At 45.7% G+C, this 18,888-nt stretch overlaps 8 non-coding genes across 8 annotated transcripts; all 8 read left to right on the plus strand.

Moving 5' to 3' along the window:
- The first annotated feature begins 1,295 nt into the window (after positions 1-1,295).
- Positions 1,296-1,486, plus strand: LOC130307959 (U2 spliceosomal RNA). The gene has a single exon (XR_008857037.1). It is a non-coding gene; the product is annotated as a U2 spliceosomal RNA (small nuclear RNA).
- A 2,084-nt stretch (positions 1,487-3,570) lies between these two features.
- LOC130307970 (U2 spliceosomal RNA) lies at positions 3,571-3,761 on the plus strand. Its single transcript, XR_008857048.1, has one exon. It is a non-coding gene; the product is annotated as a U2 spliceosomal RNA (small nuclear RNA).
- Positions 3,762-5,843: 2,082 nt separating this feature from the next.
- LOC130307981 (U2 spliceosomal RNA) lies at positions 5,844-6,034 on the plus strand. The gene has a single exon (XR_008857059.1). It is a non-coding gene; the product is annotated as a U2 spliceosomal RNA (small nuclear RNA).
- A 2,090-nt stretch (positions 6,035-8,124) lies between these two features.
- On the plus strand, positions 8,125-8,315 carry LOC130307992 (U2 spliceosomal RNA). The gene has a single exon (XR_008857070.1). It is a non-coding gene; the product is annotated as a U2 spliceosomal RNA (small nuclear RNA).
- Positions 8,316-10,399: 2,084 nt separating this feature from the next.
- LOC130307996 (U2 spliceosomal RNA) lies at positions 10,400-10,590 on the plus strand. The gene has a single exon (XR_008857072.1). It is a non-coding gene; the product is annotated as a U2 spliceosomal RNA (small nuclear RNA).
- Positions 10,591-12,678: 2,088 nt separating this feature from the next.
- Positions 12,679-12,869, plus strand: LOC130307960 (U2 spliceosomal RNA). The gene has a single exon (XR_008857038.1). It is a non-coding gene; the product is annotated as a U2 spliceosomal RNA (small nuclear RNA).
- A 2,086-nt stretch (positions 12,870-14,955) lies between these two features.
- On the plus strand, positions 14,956-15,146 carry LOC130307961 (U2 spliceosomal RNA). The gene has a single exon (XR_008857039.1). It is a non-coding gene; the product is annotated as a U2 spliceosomal RNA (small nuclear RNA).
- Positions 15,147-17,234: 2,088 nt separating this feature from the next.
- Positions 17,235-17,425, plus strand: LOC130307962 (U2 spliceosomal RNA). Its single transcript, XR_008857040.1, has one exon. It is a non-coding gene; the product is annotated as a U2 spliceosomal RNA (small nuclear RNA).
- The last annotated feature ends 1,463 nt before the right edge of the window (positions 17,426-18,888 follow it).

Below are 18,888 nucleotides of genomic sequence, written 5' to 3' on the forward strand. Positions count from 1 at the left end.
TGTCTGTCGCTGAACAGTCGCTTTTTATGTATTCAGCACCTATGTATAATGTTGTAAAAATGCTCTAGAAGCTAAAGTCGCAGAAATGTCACACATATTTGGCCTGCAACTTTCTGTGCGACAAATTCAGACAGGAAAAATCAGTATAAATCCTTAGAAAATTATCCCCCAGTGTCTCCATCTGCTGGCGGTATTGAATAAGCATTGCTGCACTGATGGGGTATGCATTAGACGAAAAAAAAGAAGAAAAAGAAGAATAATACGCCCAGAAAAGAGGCGAAAAGGAGAAAAACGTAAAAAAACGTGAAAAAAAAGTAAGAGGAAGAGAAGGGAAAAAAAGGTGGAAATGGGTTTAAAAGTGATTTCGGCGGAGAAATATATATATATATATATATATATATATATATATATATATATATATACGCGCACACACACACATATATATAAACGTATTCTCCGTTGAGATATTGCAGCCGCTGCTGTGTCCAGGCCCAGGAGCCTTAGCACTGTGCTGTGATGTCACTCAATACCACTGACATCACTAGGTGTAAACAACATCTCTCCTTTGCTGTGTATGTGACTATGGAGCTGTTTGGTGATGTCGTCTATTATGGCCTTCATAGAAGCAACAGGAGATTGTTGCATCCATCTAGAACCCTCAGAACTACAGTGCTATGATGTCACTCACTTCCACAGGCCTTGCAGAGTGTAAACAACAACAACCCAGCTTTGTTGTGTATGTAACCATAGGGATTTGTGATGTCACCTAGAACCTTCACAGCAGCGACAGCTTTATGAGGAGCATCAGCACTGCTCTGCCTGAGCAGAACCATCACCGCCATAGGTTGTCAAATAACCCGGATTTAACCCACACAGGTAAGTCCAATGGGGTGCAGGCATGTCCTCTATGCTTACAGCTTCCCGTGGGTGTTGGTTTGATACCGTTTGGGGACAGCCAAGGAGGCATCTGCAGGCAACAAAGGTAGGTGTGTGCTTGTGTGTGTGTTTCCTATGCAGATCCTAAGCCCAGTGTCACATGCAAGTAGGAGGAGTAAGAAGGGTTCCTGGCAAATCCGGGTTATGGATTGCATTTAAAAAGGCCCCGTGGGAGTGCAATGGGCCCCTGTCTTGCTGCTTAGCAATAATGGTATGGGTTTAGGTTCTGCTGTGTGTACTGGTGGTTGACTGCCCCCCAGCCCAGAGTGTGCATGGAAAATTGTCTGGCAGCCTCCCTGACAGCAAGCAGTGATAGTGCCCATGAAGGGGACCTTGTTGGGCCCGCCCCTTTCACGGTTATCGCTTCTCGGCCTTTTGGCTAAGATCAAGTGTAGTATCTGTTCTTATCAGTTTAATATCTGATACGTCCCCTATCTGGGGACCATATATTAAATGGATTTTTGAGAACGGGGGCCGATTTCGAAGCTTGCTTCCGTCGCCCTATGCATTGACCCGATATGGCAGTATCTTCGGGTACAGTGCACCACCCCCTTACAGGGTTAAAAAGAAAGATTCCTACTTTCATTGCTACCTGCTTGCTGGCTAGCCAGCTAGCCAGCCCTGTGGGCCTTGCTGCTGCTGCTGCAGCCAAAAAACAAAAGGTGGTGCTGCTGCTGCTTCTGCTGCTTCTGCTTCTGCTTGTGTCTGGCCGCTGTTGGAGCGTCCAGGCACAGGACTTCTGCTGCTGCTGACTAAATGGCCTCCTTAATTGGATCATTTGAGTAGCCAGCACACCTGTGCAGGTAGGGCATGACATGATAGGCAGCTGCCTTGATAGCGGGTGGGTGCTGAATGTTCCTAATTGACAAAATAAGATTAATGCTTATGAAGAAATATAAAATCTCATCCCTTCCCCAATATCGCGCCACACCCCTACCCCTTAATTCCCTGGTTGAACTTGATGGACATATGTCTTTTTTCGACCGTACTAACTATGTAACTATGTAACATAACATGGGGGGGGTCTCCTGGCTGTTCACACAGGTGTGTCATTGCTGTACATTGACCATGCATTGCTTCTGTGGTATTGCAAAGGCAAAGACAAATGCTTCCAGCCATCCATTGCACTAATGGATTGGTCATCAGCTGGCTGTCTATGTCCCGCATCAATATAGACCAAAGTACAGAGGGTTAGGCTATGCTATTGTGCACCTACCTGATGCATCAGAAGGTGCGAGGCCCTTGCTAAATTCTGTGCACAGACTTTGAGATCTATACTTTAGACTGTATCTAAACCTGCTCCAACATGGACTGACATTCTGGCCTACTTTCAGCCGATGCGACTTGTCTGTCGCTGAACAGTCGCTTTTTATGTATTCAGCACCTATGTATAATGTTGTAAAAATGCTCTAGAAGCTAAAGTCGCAGAAATGTCACACATATTTGGCCTGCAACTTTCTGTGCGACAAATTCAGACAGGAAAAATCAGTATAAATCCTTAGAAAATTATCCCCCAGTGTCTCCATCTGCTGGCGGTATTGAATAAGCATTGCTGCACTGATGGGGTATGCATTAGACGAAAAAAAAGAAGAAAAAGAAGAATAATACGCCCAGAAAAGAGGCGAAAAGGAGAAAAACGTAAAAAAACGTGAAAAAAAAGTAAGAGGAAGAGAAGGGAAAAAAAGGTGGAAATGGGTTTAAAAGTGATTTCGGCGGAGAAATATATATATATATATATATATATATATATATATATATATACGCGCACACACACACATATATATAAACGTATTCTCCGTTGAGATATTGCAGCCGCTGCTGTGTCCAGGCCCAGGAGCCTTAGCACTGTGCTGTGATGTCACTCAATACCACTGACATCACTAGGTGTAAACAACATCTCTCCTTTGCTGTGTATGTGACTATGGAGCTGTTTGGTGATGTCGTCTATTATGGCCTTCATAGAAGCAACAGGAGATTGTTGCATCCATCTAGAACCCTCAGAACTACAGTGCTATGATGTCACTCACTTCCACAGGCCTTGCAGAGTGTAAACAACAACAACCCAGCTTTGTTGTGTATGTAACCATAGGGATTTGTGATGTCACCTAGAACCTTCACAGCAGCGACAGCTTTATGAGGAGCATCAGCACTGCTCTGCCTGAGCAGAACCATCACCGCCATAGGTTGTCAAATAACCCGGATTTAACCCACACAGGTAAGTCCAATGGGGTGCAGGCATGTCCTCTATGCTTACAGCTTCCCGTGGGTGTTGGTTTGATACCGTTTGGGGACAGCCAAGGAGGCATCTGCAGGCAACAAAGGTAGGTGTGTGCTTGTGTGTGTGTTTCCTATGCAGATCCTAAGCCCAGTGTCACATGCAAGTAGGAGGAGTAAGAAGGGTTCCTGGCAAATCCGGGTTATGGATTGCATTTAAAAAGGCCCCGTGGGAGTGCAATGGGCCCCTGTCTTGCTGCTTAGCAATAATGGTATGGGTTTAGGTTCTGCTGTGTGTACTGGTGGTTGACTGCCCCCCAGCCCAGAGTGTGCATGGAAAATTGTCTGGCAGCCTCCCTGACAGCAAGCAGTGATAGTGCCCATGAAGGGGACCTTGTTGGGCCCGCCCCTTTCACGGTTATCGCTTCTCGGCCTTTTGGCTAAGATCAAGTGTAGTATCTGTTCTTATCAGTTTAATATCTGATACGTCCCCTATCTGGGGACCATATATTAAATGGATTTTTGAGAACGGGGGCCGATTTCGAAGCTTGCTTCCGTCGCCCTATGCATTGACCCGATATGGCAGTATCTTCGGGTACAGTGCACCACCCCCTTACAGGGTTAAAAAGAAAGATTCCTACTTTCATTGCTACCTGCTTGCTGGCTAGCCAGCTAGCCAGCCCTGTGGGCCTTGCTGCTGCTGCTGCAGCCAAAAAACAAAAGGTGGTGCTGCTGCTGCTTCTGCTGCTTCTGCTTCTGCTTGTGTCTGGCCGCTGTTGGAGCGTCCAGGCACAGGACTTCTGCTGCTGCTGACTAAATGGCCTCCTTAATTGGATCATTTGAGTAGCCAGCACACCTGTGCAGGTAGGGCATGACATGATAGGCAGCTGCCTTGATAGCGGGTGGGTGCTGAATGTTCCTAATTGACAAAATAAGATTAATGCTTATGAAGAAATATAAAATCTCATCCCTTCCCCAATATCGCGCCACACCCCTACCCCTTAATTCCCTGGTTGAACTTGATGGACATATGTCTTTTTTCGACCGTACTAACTATGTAACTATGTAACATAACATGGGGGGGGTCTCCTGGCTGTTCACACAGGTGTGTCATTGCTGTACATTGACCATGCATTGCTTCTGTGGTATTGCAAAGGCAAAGACAAATGCTTCCAGCCATCCATTGCACTAATGGATTGGTCATCAGCTGGCTGTCTATGTCCCGCATCAATATAGACCAAAGTACAGAGGGTTAGGCTATGCTATTGTGCACCTACCTGATGCATCAGAAGGTGCGAGGCCCTTGCTAAATTCTGTGCACAGACTTTGAGATCTATACTTTAGACTGTATCTAAACCTGCTCCAACATGGACTGACATTCTGGCCTACTTTCAGCCGATGCGACTTGTCTGTCGCTGAACAGTCGCTTTTTATGTATTCAGCACCTATGTATAATGTTGTAAAAATGCTCTAGAAGCTAAAGTCGCAGAAATGTCACACATATTTGGCCTGCAACTTTCTGTGCGACAAATTCAGACAGGAAAAATCAGTATAAATCCTTAGAAAATTATCCCCCAGTGTCTCCATCTGCTGGCGGTATTGAATAAGCATTGCTGCACTGATGGGGTATGCATTAGACGAAAAAAAAGAAGAAAAAGAAGAATAATACGCCCAGAAAAGAGGCGAAAAGGAGAAAAACGTAAAAAAGCGTGAAAAAAAAGTAAGAGGAAGAGAAGGGAAAAAAAGGTGGAAATGGGTTTAAAAGTGATTTCGGCGGAGAAATATATATATATATATATATATATATATATATATATATACGCGCACACACACACATATATATAAACGTATTCTCCGTTGAGATATTGCAGCCGCTGCTGTGTCCAGGCCCAGGAGCCTTAGCACTGTGCTGTGATGTCACTCAATACCACTGACATCACTAGGTGTAAACAACATCTCTCCTTTGCTGTGTATGTGACTATGGAGCTGTTTGGTGATGTCGTCTATTATGGCCTTCATAGAAGCAACAGGAGATTGTTGCATCCATCTAGAACCCTCAGAACTACAGTGCTATGATGTCACTCACTTCCACAGGCCTTGCAGAGTGTAAACAACAACAACCCAGCTTTGTTGTGTATGTAACCATAGGGATTTGTGATGTCACCTAGAACCTTCACAGCAGCGACAGCTTTATGAGGAGCATCAGCACTGCTCTGCCTGAGCAGAACCATCACCGCCATAGGTTGTCAAATAACCCGGATTAAACCCACACAGGTAAGTCCAATGGGGTGCAGGCATGTCCTCTATGCTTACAGCTTCCCGTGGGTGTTGGTTTGATACCGTTTGGGGACAGCCAAGGAGGCATCTGCAGGCAACAAAGGTAGGTGTGTGCTTGTGTGTGTGTTTCCTATGCAGATCCTAAGCCCAGTGTCACATGCAAGTAGGAGGAGTAAGAAGGGTTCCTGGCAAATCCGGGTTATGGATTGCATTTAAAAAGGCCCCGTGGGAGTGCAATGGGCCCCTGTCTTGCTGCTTAGCAATAATGGTATGGGTTTAGGTTCTGCTGTGTGTACTGGTGGTTGACTGCCCCCCAGCCCAGAGTGTGCATGGAAAATTGTCTGGCAGCCTCCCTGACAGCAAGCAGTGATAGTGCCCATGAAGGGGACCTTGTTGGGCCCGCCCCTTTCACGGTTATCGCTTCTCGGCCTTTTGGCTAAGATCAAGTGTAGTATCTGTTCTTATCAGTTTAATATCTGATACGTCCCCTATCTGGGGACCATATATTAAATGGATTTTTGAGAACGGGGGCCGATTTCGAAGCTTGCTTCCGTCGCCCTATGCATTGACCCGATATGGCAGTATCTTCGGGTACAGTGCACCACCCCCTTACAGGGTTAAAAAGAAAGATTCCTACTTTCATTGCTACCTGCTTGCTGGCTAGCCAGCTAGCCAGCCCTGTGGGCCTTGCTGCTGCTGCTGCAGCCAAAAAACAAAAGGTGGTGCTGCTGCTGCTTCTGCTGCTTCTGCTTCTGCTTGTGTCTGGCCGCTGTTGGAGCGTCCAGGCACAGGACTTCTGCTGCTGCTGACTAAATGGCCTCCTTAATTGGATCATTTGAGTAGCCAGCACACCTGTGCAGGTAGGGCATGACATGATAGGCAGCTGCCTTGATAGCGGGTGGGTGCTGAATGTTCCTAATTGACAAAATAAGATTAATGCTTATGAAGAAATATAAAATCTCATCCCTTCCCCAATATCGCGCCACACCCCTACCCCTTAATTCCCTGGTTGAACTTGATGGACATATGTCTTTTTTCGACCGTACTAACTATGTAACTATGTAACATAACATGGGGGGGGTCTCCTGGCTGTTCACACAGGTGTGTCATTGCTGTACATTGACCATGCATTGCTTCTGTGGTATTGCAAAGGCAAAGACAAATGCTTCCAGCCATCCATTGCACTAATGGATTGGTCATCAGCTGGCTGTCTATGTCCCGCATCAATATAGACCAAAGTACAGAGGGTTAGGCTATGCTATTGTGCACCTACCTGATGCATCAGAAGGTGCGAGGCCCTTGCTAAATTCTGTGCACAGACTTTGAGATCTATACTTTAGACTGTATCTAAACCTGCTCCAACATGGACTGACATTCTGGCCTACTTTCAGCCGATGCGACTTGTCTGTCGCTGAACAGTCGCTTTTTATGTATTCAGCACCTATGTATAATGTTGTAAAAATGCTCTAGAAGCTAAAGTCGCAGAAATGTCACACATATTTGGCCTGCAACTTTCTGTGCGACAAATTCAGACAGGAAAAATCAGTATAAATCCTTAGAAAATTATCCCCCAGTGTCTCCATCTGCTGGCGGTATTGAATAAGCATTGCTGCACTGATGGGGTATGCATTAGACGAAAAAAAAGAAGAAAAAGAAGAATAATACGCCCAGAAAAGAGGCGAAAAGGAGAAAAACGTAAAAAAACGTGAAAAAAAAGTAAGAGGAAGAGAAGGGAAAAAAAGGTGGAAATGGGTTTAAAAGTGATTTCGGCGGAGAAATATATATATATATATATATATATATATATATATATATATATATATACGCGCACACACACACATATATATAAACGTATTCTCCGTTGAGATATTGCAGCCGCTGCTGTGTCCAGGCCCAGGAGCCTTAGCACTGTGCTGTGATGTCACTCAATACCACTGACATCACTAGGTGTAAACAACATCTCTCCTTTGCTGTGTATGTGACTATGGAGCTGTTTGGTGATGTCGTCTATTATGGCCTTCATAGAAGCAACAGGAGATTGTTGCATCCATCTAGAACCCTCAGAACTACAGTGCTATGATGTCACTCACTTCCACAGGCCTTGCAGAGTGTAAACAACAACAACCCAGCTTTGTTGTGTATGTAACCATAGGGATTTGTGATGTCACCTAGAACCTTCACAGCAGCGACAGCTTTATGAGGAGCATCAGCACTGCTCTGCCTGAGCAGAACCATCACCGCCATAGGTTGTCAAATAACCCGGATTTAACCCACACAGGTAAGTCCAATGGGGTGCAGGCATGTCCTCTATGCTTACAGCTTCCCGTGGGTGTTGGTTTGATACCGTTTGGGGACAGCCAAGGAGGCATCTGCAGGCAACAAAGGTAGGTGTGTGCTTGTGTGTGTGTTTCCTATGCAGATCCTAAGCCCAGTGTCACATGCAAGTAGGAGGAGTAAGAAGGGTTCCTGGCAAATCCGGGTTATGGATTGCATTTAAAAAGGCCCCGTGGGAGTGCAATGGGCCCCTGTCTTGCTGCTTAGCAATAATGGTATGGGTTTAGGTTCTGCTGTGTGTACTGGTGGTTGACTGCCCCCCAGCCCAGAGTGTGCATGGAAAATTGTCTGGCAGCCTCCCTGACAGCAAGCAGTGATAGTGCCCATGAAGGGGACCTTGTTGGGCCCGCCCCTTTCACGGTTATCGCTTCTCGGCCTTTTGGCTAAGATCAAGTGTAGTATCTGTTCTTATCAGTTTAATATCTGATACGTCCCCTATCTGGGGACCATATATTAAATGGATTTTTGAGAACGGGGGCCGATTTCGAAGCTTGCTTCCGTCGCCCTATGCATTGACCCGATATGGCAGTATCTTCGGGTACAGTGCACCACCCCCTTACAGGGTTAAAAAGAAAGATTCCTACTTTCATTGCTACCTGCTTGCTGGCTAGCCAGCTAGCCAGCCCTGTGGGCCTTGCTGCTGCTGCTGCAGCCAAAAAACAAAAGGTGGTGCTGCTGCTGCTTCTGCTGCTTCTGCTTCTGCTTGTGTCTGGCCGCTGTTGGAGCGTCCAGGCACAGGACTTCTGCTGCTGCTGACTAAATGGCCTCCTTAATTGGATCATTTGAGTAGCCAGCACACCTGTGCAGGTAGGGCATGACATGATAGGCAGCTGCCTTGATAGCGGGTGGGTGCTGAATGTTCCTAATTGACAAAATAAGATTAATGCTTATGAAGAAATATAAAATCTCATCCCTTCCCCAATATCGCGCCACACCCCTACCCCTTAATTCCCTGGTTGAACTTGATGGACATATGTCTTTTTTCGACCGTACTAACTATGTAACTATGTAACATAACATGGGGGGGGTCTCCTGGCTGTTCACACAGGTGTGTCATTGCTGTACATTGACCATGCATTGCTTCTGTGGTATTGCAAAGGCAAAGACAAATGCTTCCAGCCATCCATTGCACTAATGGATTGGTCATCAGCTGGCTGTCTATGTCCCGCATCAATATAGACCAAAGTACAGAGGGTTAGGCTATGCTATTGTGCACCTACCTGATGCATCAGAAGGTGCGAGGCCCTTGCTAAATTCTGTGCACAGACTTTGAGATCTATACTTTAGACTGTATCTAAACCTGCTCCAACATGGACTGACATTCTGGCCTACTTTCAGCCGATGCGACTTGTCTGTCGCTGAACAGTCGCTTTTTATGTATTCAGCACCTATGTATAATGTTGTAAAAATGCTCTAGAAGCTAAAGTCGCAGAAATGTCACACATATTTGGCCTGCAACTTTCTGTGCGACAAATTCAGACAGGAAAAATCAGTATAAATCCTTAGAAAATTATCCCCCAGTGTCTCCATCTGCTGGCGGTATTGAATAAGCATTGCTGCACTGATGGGGTATGCATTAGACGAAAAAAAAGAAGAAAAAGAAGAATAATACGCCCAGAAAAGAGGCGAAAAGGAGAAAAACGTAAAAAAACGTGAAAAAAAAGTAAGAGGAAGAGAAGGGAAAAAAAGGTGGAAATGGGTTTAAAAGTGATTTCGGCGGAGAAATATATATATATATATATATATATATATATATATATATATACGCGCACACACACACATATATATAAACGTATTCTCCGTTGAGATATTGCAGCCGCTGCTGTGTCCAGGCCCAGGAGCCTTAGCACTGTGCTGTGATGTCACTCAATACCACTGACATCACTAGGTGTAAACAACATCTCTCCTTTGCTGTGTATGTGACTATGGAGCTGTTTGGTGATGTCGTCTATTATGGCCTTCATAGAAGCAACAGGAGATTGTTGCATCCATCTAGAACCCTCAGAACTACAGTGCTATGATGTCACTCACTTCCACAGGCCTTGCAGAGTGTAAACAACAACAACCCAGCTTTGTTGTGTATGTAACCATAGGGATTTGTGATGTCACCTAGAACCTTCACAGCAGCGACAGCTTTATGAGGAGCATCAGCACTGCTCTGCCTGAGCAGAACCATCACCGCCATAGGTTGTCAAATAACCCGGATTTAACCCACACAGGTAAGTCCAATGGGGTGCAGGCATGTCCTCTATGCTTACAGCTTCCCGTGGGTGTTGGTTTGATACCGTTTGGGGACAGCCAAGGAGGCATCTGCAGGCAACAAAGGTAGGTGTGTGCTTGTGTGTGTGTTTCCTATGCAGATCCTAAGCCCAGTGTCACATGCAAGTAGGAGGAGTAAGAAGGGTTCCTGGCAAATCCGGGTTATGGATTGCATTTAAAAAGGCCCCGTGGGAGTGCAATGGGCCCCTGTCTTGCTGCTTAGCAATAATGGTATGGGTTTAGGTTCTGCTGTGTGTACTGGTGGTTGACTGCCCCCCAGCCCAGAGTGTGCATGGAAAATTGTCTGGCAGCCTCCCTGACAGCAAGCAGTGATAGTGCCCATGAAGGGGACCTTGTTGGGCCCGCCCCTTTCACGGTTATCGCTTCTCGGCCTTTTGGCTAAGATCAAGTGTAGTATCTGTTCTTATCAGTTTAATATCTGATACGTCCCCTATCTGGGGACCATATATTAAATGGATTTTTGAGAACGGGGGCCGATTTCGAAGCTTGCTTCCGTCGCCCTATGCATTGACCCGATATGGCAGTATCTTCGGGTACAGTGCACCACCCCCTTACAGGGTTAAAAAGAAAGATTCCTACTTTCATTGCTACCTGCTTGCTGGCTAGCCAGCTAGCCAGCCCTGTGGGCCTTGCTGCTGCTGCTGCAGCCAAAAAACAAAAGGTGGTGCTGCTGCTGCTTCTGCTGCTTCTGCTTCTGCTTGTGTCTGGCCGCTGTTGGAGCGTCCAGGCACAGGACTTCTGCTGCTGCTGACTAAATGGCCTCCTTAATTGGATCATTTGAGTAGCCAGCACACCTGTGCAGGTAGGGCATGACATGATAGGCAGCTGCCTTGATAGCGGGTGGGTGCTGAATGTTCCTAATTGACAAAATAAGATTAATGCTTATGAAGAAATATAAAATCTCATCCCTTCCCCAATATCGCGCCACACCCCTACCCCTTAATTCCCTGGTTGAACTTGATGGACATATGTCTTTTTTCGACCGTACTAACTATGTAACTATGTAACATAACATGGGGGGGGTCTCCTGGCTGTTCACACAGGTGTGTCATTGCTGTACATTGACCATGCATTGCTTCTGTGGTATTGCAAAGGCAAAGACAAATGCTTCCAGCCATCCATTGCACTAATGGATTGGTCATCAGCTGGCTGTCTATGTCCCGCATCAATATAGACCAAAGTACAGAGGGTTAGGCTATGCTATTGTGCACCTACCTGATGCATCAGAAGGTGCGAGGCCCTTGCTAAATTCTGTGCACAGACTTTGAGATCTATACTTTAGACTGTATCTAAACCTGCTCCAACATGGACTGACATTCTGGCCTACTTTCAGCCGATGCGACTTGTCTGTCGCTGAACAGTCGCTTTTTATGTATTCAGCACCTATGTATAATGTTGTAAAAATGCTCTAGAAGCTAAAGTCGCAGAAATGTCACACATATTTGGCCTGCAACTTTCTGTGCGACAAATTCAGACAGGAAAAATCAGTATAAATCCTTAGAAAATTATCCCCCAGTGTCTCCATCTGCTGGCGGTATTGAATAAGCATTGCTGCACTGATGGGGTATGCATTAGACGAAAAAAAAGAAGAAAAAGAAGAATAATACGCCCAGAAAAGAGGCGAAAAGGAGAAAAACGTAAAAAAACGTGAAAAAAAAGTAAGAGGAAGAGAAGGGAAAAAAAGGTGGAAATGGGTTTAAAAGTGATTTCGGCGGAGAAATATATATATATATATATATATATATATATATATATATATATATACGCGCACACACACACATATATATAAACGTATTCTCCGTTGAGATATTGCAGCCGCTGCTGTGTCCAGGCCCAGGAGCCTTAGCACTGTGCTGTGATGTCACTCAATACCACTGACATCACTAGGTGTAAACAACATCTCTCCTTTGCTGTGTATGTGACTATGGAGCTGTTTGGTGATGTCGTCTATTATGGCCTTCATAGAAGCAACAGGAGATTGTTGCATCCATCTAGAACCCTCAGAACTACAGTGCTATGATGTCACTCACTTCCACAGGCCTTGCAGAGTGTAAACAACAACAACCCAGCTTTGTTGTGTATGTAACCATAGGGATTTGTGATGTCACCTAGAACCTTCACAGCAGCGACAGCTTTATGAGGAGCATCAGCACTGCTCTGCCTGAGCAGAACCATCACCGCCATAGGTTGTCAAATAACCCGGATTTAACCCACACAGGTAAGTCCAATGGGGTGCAGGCATGTCCTCTATGCTTACAGCTTCCCGTGGGTGTTGGTTTGATACCGTTTGGGGACAGCCAAGGAGGCATCTGCAGGCAACAAAGGTAGGTGTGTGCTTGTGTGTGTGTTTCCTATGCAGATCCTAAGCCCAGTGTCACATGCAAGTAGGAGGAGTAAGAAGGGTTCCTGGCAAATCCGGGTTATGGATTGCATTTAAAAAGGCCCCGTGGGAGTGCAATGGGCCCCTGTCTTGCTGCTTAGCAATAATGGTATGGGTTTAGGTTCTGCTGTGTGTACTGGTGGTTGACTGCCCCCCAGCCCAGAGTGTGCATGGAAAATTGTCTGGCAGCCTCCCTGACAGCAAGCAGTGATAGTGCCCATGAAGGGGACCTTGTTGGGCCCGCCCCTTTCACGGTTATCGCTTCTCGGCCTTTTGGCTAAGATCAAGTGTAGTATCTGTTCTTATCAGTTTAATATCTGATACGTCCCCTATCTGGGGACCATATATTAAATGGATTTTTGAGAACGGGGGCCGATTTCGAAGCTTGCTTCCGTCGCCCTATGCATTGACCCGATATGGCAGTATCTTCGGGTACAGTGCACCACCCCCTTACAGGGTTAAAAAGAAAGATTCCTACTTTCATTGCTACCTGCTTGCTGGCTAGCCAGCTAGCCAGCCCTGTGGGCCTTGCTGCTGCTGCTGCAGCCAAAAAACAAAAGGTGGTGCTGCTGCTGCTTCTGCTGCTTCTGCTTCTGCTTGTGTCTGGCCGCTGTTGGAGCGTCCAGGCACAGGACTTCTGCTGCTGCTGACTAAATGGCCTCCTTAATTGGATCATTTGAGTAGCCAGCACACCTGTGCAGGTAGGGCATGACATGATAGGCAGCTGCCTTGATAGCGGGTGGGTGCTGAATGTTCCTAATTGACAAAATAAGATTAATGCTTATGAAGAAATATAAAATCTCATCCCTTCCCCAATATCGCGCCACACCCCTACCCCTTAATTCCCTGGTTGAACTTGATGGACATATGTCTTTTTTCGACCGTACTAACTATGTAACTATGTAACATAACATGGGGGGGGTCTCCTGGCTGTTCACACAGGTGTGTCATTGCTGTACATTGACCATGCATTGCTTCTGTGGTATTGCAAAGGCAAAGACAAATGCTTCCAGCCATCCATTGCACTAATGGATTGGTCATCAGCTGGCTGTCTATGTCCCGCATCAATATAGACCAAAGTACAGAGGGTTAGGCTATGCTATTGTGCACCTACCTGATGCATCAGAAGGTGCGAGGCCCTTGCTAAATTCTGTGCACAGACTTTGAGATCTATACTTTAGACTGTATCTAAACCTGCTCCAACATGGACTGACATTCTGGCCTACTTTCAGCCGATGCGACTTGTCTGTCGCTGAACAGTCGCTTTTTATGTATTCAGCACCTATGTATAATGTTGTAAAAATGCTCTAGAAGCTAAAGTCGCAGAAATGTCACACATATTTGGCCTGCAACTTTCTGTGCGACAAATTCAGACAGGAAAAATCAGTATAAATCCTTAGAAAATTATCCCCCAGTGTCTCCATCTGCTGGCGGTATTGAATAAGCATTGCTGCACTGATGGGGTATGCATTAGACGAAAAAAAAGAAGAAAAAGAAGAATAATACGCCCAGAAAAGAGGCGAAAAGGAGAAAAACGTAAAAAAACGTGAAAAAAAAGTAAGAGGAAGAGAAGGGAAAAAAAGGTGGAAATGGGTTTAAAAGTGATTTCGGCGGAGAAATATATATATATATATATATATATATATATATATATATATATACGCGCACACACACACATATATATAAACGTATTCTCCGTTGAGATATTGCAGCCGCTGCTGTGTCCAGGCCCAGGAGCCTTAGCACTGTGCTGTGATGTCACTCAATACCACTGACATCACTAGGTGTAAACAACATCTCTCCTTTGCTGTGTATGTGACTATGGAGCTGTTTGGTGATGTCGTCTATTATGGCCTTCATAGAAGCAACAGGAGATTGTTGCATCCATCTAGAACCCTCAGAACTACAGTGCTATGATGTCACTCACTTCCACAGGCCTTGCAGAGTGTAAACAACAACAACCCAGCTTTGTTGTGTATGTAACCATAGGGATTTGTGATGTCACCTAGAACCTTCACAGCAGCGACAGCTTTATGAGGAGCATCAGCACTGCTCTGCCTGAGCAGAACCATCACCGCCATAGGTTGTCAAATAACCCGGATTTAACCCACACAGGTAAGTCCAATGGGGTGCAGGCATGTCCTCTATGCTTACAGCTTCCCGTGGGTGTTGGTTTGATACCGTTTGGGGACAGCCAAGGAGGCATCTGCAGGCAACAAAGGTAGGTGTGTGCTTGTGTGTGTGTTTCCTATGCAGATCCTAAGCCCAGTGTCACATGCAAGTAGGAGGAGTAAGAAGGGTTCCTGGCAAATCCGGGTTATGGATTGCATTTAAAAAGGCCCCGTGGGAGTGCAATGGGCCCCTGTCTTGCTGCTTAGCAATAATGGTATGGGTTTAGGTTCTGCTGTGTGTACTGGTGGTTGACTGCCCCCCAGCCCAGAGTGTGCATGGAAAATTGTCTGGCAGCCTCCCTGACAGCAAGCAGTGATAGTGCCCATGAAGGGGACCTTGTTGGGCCCGCCCCTTTCACGGTTATCGCTTCTCGGCCTTTTGGCTAAGATCAAGTGTAGTATCTGTTCTTATCAGTTTAATATCTGATACGTCCCCTATCTGGGGACCATATATTAAATGGATTTTTGAGAACGGGGGCCGATTTCGAAGCTTGCTTCCGTCGCCCTATGCATTGACCCGATATGGCAGTATCTTCGGGTACAGTGCACCACCCCCTTACAGGGTTAAAAAGAAAGATTCCTACTTTCATTGCTACCTGCTTGCTGGCTAGCCAGCTAGCCAGCCCTGTGGGCCTTGCTGCTGCTGCTGCAGCCAAAAAACAAAAGGTGGTGCTGCTGCTGCTTCTGCTGCTTCTGCTTCTGCTTGTGTCTGGCCGCTGTTGGAGCGTCCAGGCACAGGACTTCTGCTGCTGCTGACTAAATGGCCTCCTTAATTGGATCATTTGAGTAGCCAGCACACCTGTGCAGGTAGGGCATGACATGATAGGCAGCTGCCTTGATAGCGGGTGGGTGCTGAATGTTCCTAATTGACAAAATAAGATTAATGCTTATGAAGAAATATAAAATCTCATCCCTTCCCCAATATCGCGCCACACCCCTACCCCTTAATTCCCTGGTTGAACTTGATGGACATATATCTTTTTTCGACCGTACTAACTATGTAACTATGTAACATAACATGGGGGGGGTCTCCTGGCTGTTCACACAGGTGTGTCATTGCTGTACATTGACCATGCATTGCTTCTGTGGTATTGCAAAGGCAAAGACAAATGCTTCCAGCCATCCATTGCACTAATGGATTGGTCATCAGCTGGCTGTCTATGTCCCGCATCAATATAGACCAAAGTACAGAGGGTTAGGCTATGCTATTGTGCACCTACCTGATGCATCAGAAGGTGCGAGGCCCTTGCTAAATTCTGTGCACAGACTTTGAGATCTATACTTTAGACTGTATCTAAACCTGCTCCAACATGGACTGACATTCTGGCCTACTTTCAGCCGATGCGACTTGTCTGTCGCTGAACAGTCGCTTTTTATGTATTCAGCACCTATGTATAATGTTGTAAAAATGCTCTAGAAGCTAAAGTCGCAGAAATGTCACACATATTTGGCCTGCAACTTTCTGTGCGACAAATTCAGACAGGAAAAATCAGTATAAATCCTTAGAAAATTATCCCCCAGTGTCTCCATCTGCTGGCGGTATTGAATAAGCATTGCTGCACTGATGGGGTATGCATTAGACGAAAAAAAAGAAGAAAAAGAAGAATAATACGCCCAGAAAAGAGGCGAAAAGGAGAAAAACGTAAAAAAACGTGAAAAAAAAGTAAGAGGAAGAGAAGGGAAAAAAAGGTGGAAATGGGTTTAAAAGTGATTTCGGCGGAGAAATATATATATATATATATATATATATATATATATATATATATATACGCGCACACACACACATATATATAAACGTATTCTCCGTTGAGATATTGCAGCCGCTGCTGTGTCCAGGCCCAGGAGCCTTAGCACTGTGCTGTGATGTCACTCAATACCACTGACATCACTAGGTGTAAACAACATCTCTCCTTTGCTGTGTATGTGACTATGGAGCTGTTTGGTGATGTCGTCTATTATGGCCTTCATAGAAGCAACAGGAGATTGTTGCATCCATCTAGAACCCTCAGAACTACAGTGCTATGATGTCACTCACTTCCACAGGCCTTGCAGAGTGTAAACAACAACAACCCAGCTTTGTTGTGTATGTAACCATAGGGATTTGTGATGTCACCTAGAACCTTCACAGCAGCGACAGCTTTATGAGGAGCATCAGCACTGCTCTGCCTGAGCAGAACCATCACCGCCATAGGTTGTCAAATAACCCGGATTTAACCCACACAGGTAAGTCCAATGGGGTGCAGGCATGTCCTCTATGCTTACAGCTTCCCGTGGGTGTTGGTTTGATACCGTTTGGGGACAGCCAAGGAGGCATCTGCAGGCAACAAAGGTAGGTGTGTGCTTGTGTGTGTGTTTCCTATGCAGATCCTAAGCCCAGTGTCACATGCAAGTAGGAGGAGTAAGAAGGGTTCCTGGCAAATCCGGGTTATGGATTGCATTTAAAAAGGCCCCGTGGGAGTGCAATGGGCCCCTGTCTTGCTGCTTAGCAATAATGGTATGGGTTTAGGTTCTGCTGTGTGTACTGGTGGTTGACTGCCCCCCAGCCCAGAGTGTGCATGGAAAATTGTCTGGCAGCCTCCCTGACAGCAAGCAGTGATAGTGCCCATGAAGGGGACCTTGTTGGGCCCGCCCCTTTCACGGTTATCGCTTCTCGGCCTTTTGGCTAAGATCAAGTGTAGTATCTGTTCTTATCAGTTTAATATCTGATACGTCCCCTATCTGGGGACCATATATTAAATGGATTTTTGAGAACGGGGGCCGATTTCGAAGCTTGCTTCCGTCGCCCTATGCATTGACCCGATATGGCAGTATCTTCGGGTACAGTGCACCACCCCCTTACAGGGTTAAAAAGAAAGATTCCTACTTTCATTGCTACCTGCTTGCTGGCTAGCCAGCTAGCCAGCCCTGTGGGCCTTGCTGCTGCTGCTGCAGCCAAAAAACAAAAGGTGGTGCTGCTGCTGCTTCTGCTGCTTCTGCTTCTGCTTGTGTCTGGCCGCTGTTGGAGCGTCCAGGCACAGGACTTCTGCTGCTGCTGACTAAATGGCCTCCTTAATTGGATCATTTGAGTAGCCAGCACACCTGTGCAGGTAGGGCATGACATGATAGGCAGCTGCCTTGATAGCGGGTGGGTGCTGAATGTTCCTAATTGACAAAATAAGATTAATGCTTATGAAGAAATATAAAATCTCATCCCTTCCCCAATATCGCGCCACACCCCTACCCCTTAATTCCCTGGTTGAACTTGATGGACATATGTCTTTTTTCGACCGTACTAACTATGTAACTATGTAACATAACATGGGGGGGGTCTCCTGGCTGTTCACACAGGTGTGTCATTGCTGTACATTGACCATGCATTGCTTCTGTGGTATTGCAAAGGCAAAGACAAATGCTTCCAGCCATCCATTGCACTAATGGATTGGTCATCAGCTGGCTGTCTATGTCCCGCATCAATATAGACCAAAGTACAGAGGGTTAGGCTATGCTATTGTGCACCTACCTGATGCATCAGAAGGTGCGAGGCCCTTGCTAAATTCTGTGCACAGACTTTGAGATCTATACTTTAGACTGTATCTAAACCTGCTCCAACATGGACTGACATTCTGGCCTACTTTCAGCCGATGCGACTTGTCTGTCGCTGAACAGTCGCTTTTTATGTATTCAGCACCTATGTATAATGTTGTAAAAATGCTCTAGAAGCTAAAGTCGCAGAAATGTCACACATATTTGGCCTGCAACTTTCTGTGCGACAAATTCAGACAGGAAAAATCAGTATAAATCCTTAGAAAATTATCCCCCAGTGTCTCCATCTGCTGGCGGTATTGAATAAGCATTGCTGCACTGATGGGGTATGCATTAGACGAAAAAAAAGAAGAAAAAGAAGAATAATACGCCCAGAAAAGAGGCGAAAAGGAGAAAAACGTAAAAAAACGTGAAAAAAAAGTAAGAGGAAGAGAAGGGAAAAAAAGGTGGAAATGGGTTTAAAAGTGATTTCGGCGGAGAAATATATATATATATATATATATATATATATATATATATATATACGCGCACACACACACATATATATAAACGTATTCTCCGTTGAGATATTGCAGCCGCTGCTGTGTCCAGGCCCAGGAGCCTTAGCACTGTGCTGTGATGTCACTCAATACCACTGACATCACTAGGTGTAAACAACATCTCTCCTTTGCTGTGTATGTGACTATGGAGCTGTTTGGTGATGTCGTCTATTATGGCCTTCATAGAAGCAACAGGAGATTGTTGCATCCATCTAGAACCCTCAGAACTACAGTG

Source organism: Hyla sarda, unplaced genomic scaffold, assembly GCF_029499605.1.
Source record: "Hyla sarda isolate aHylSar1 unplaced genomic scaffold, aHylSar1.hap1 scaffold_1450, whole genome shotgun sequence".
NCBI classification, from domain to species: Eukaryota; Metazoa; Chordata; class Amphibia; order Anura; family Hylidae; genus Hyla; species Hyla sarda.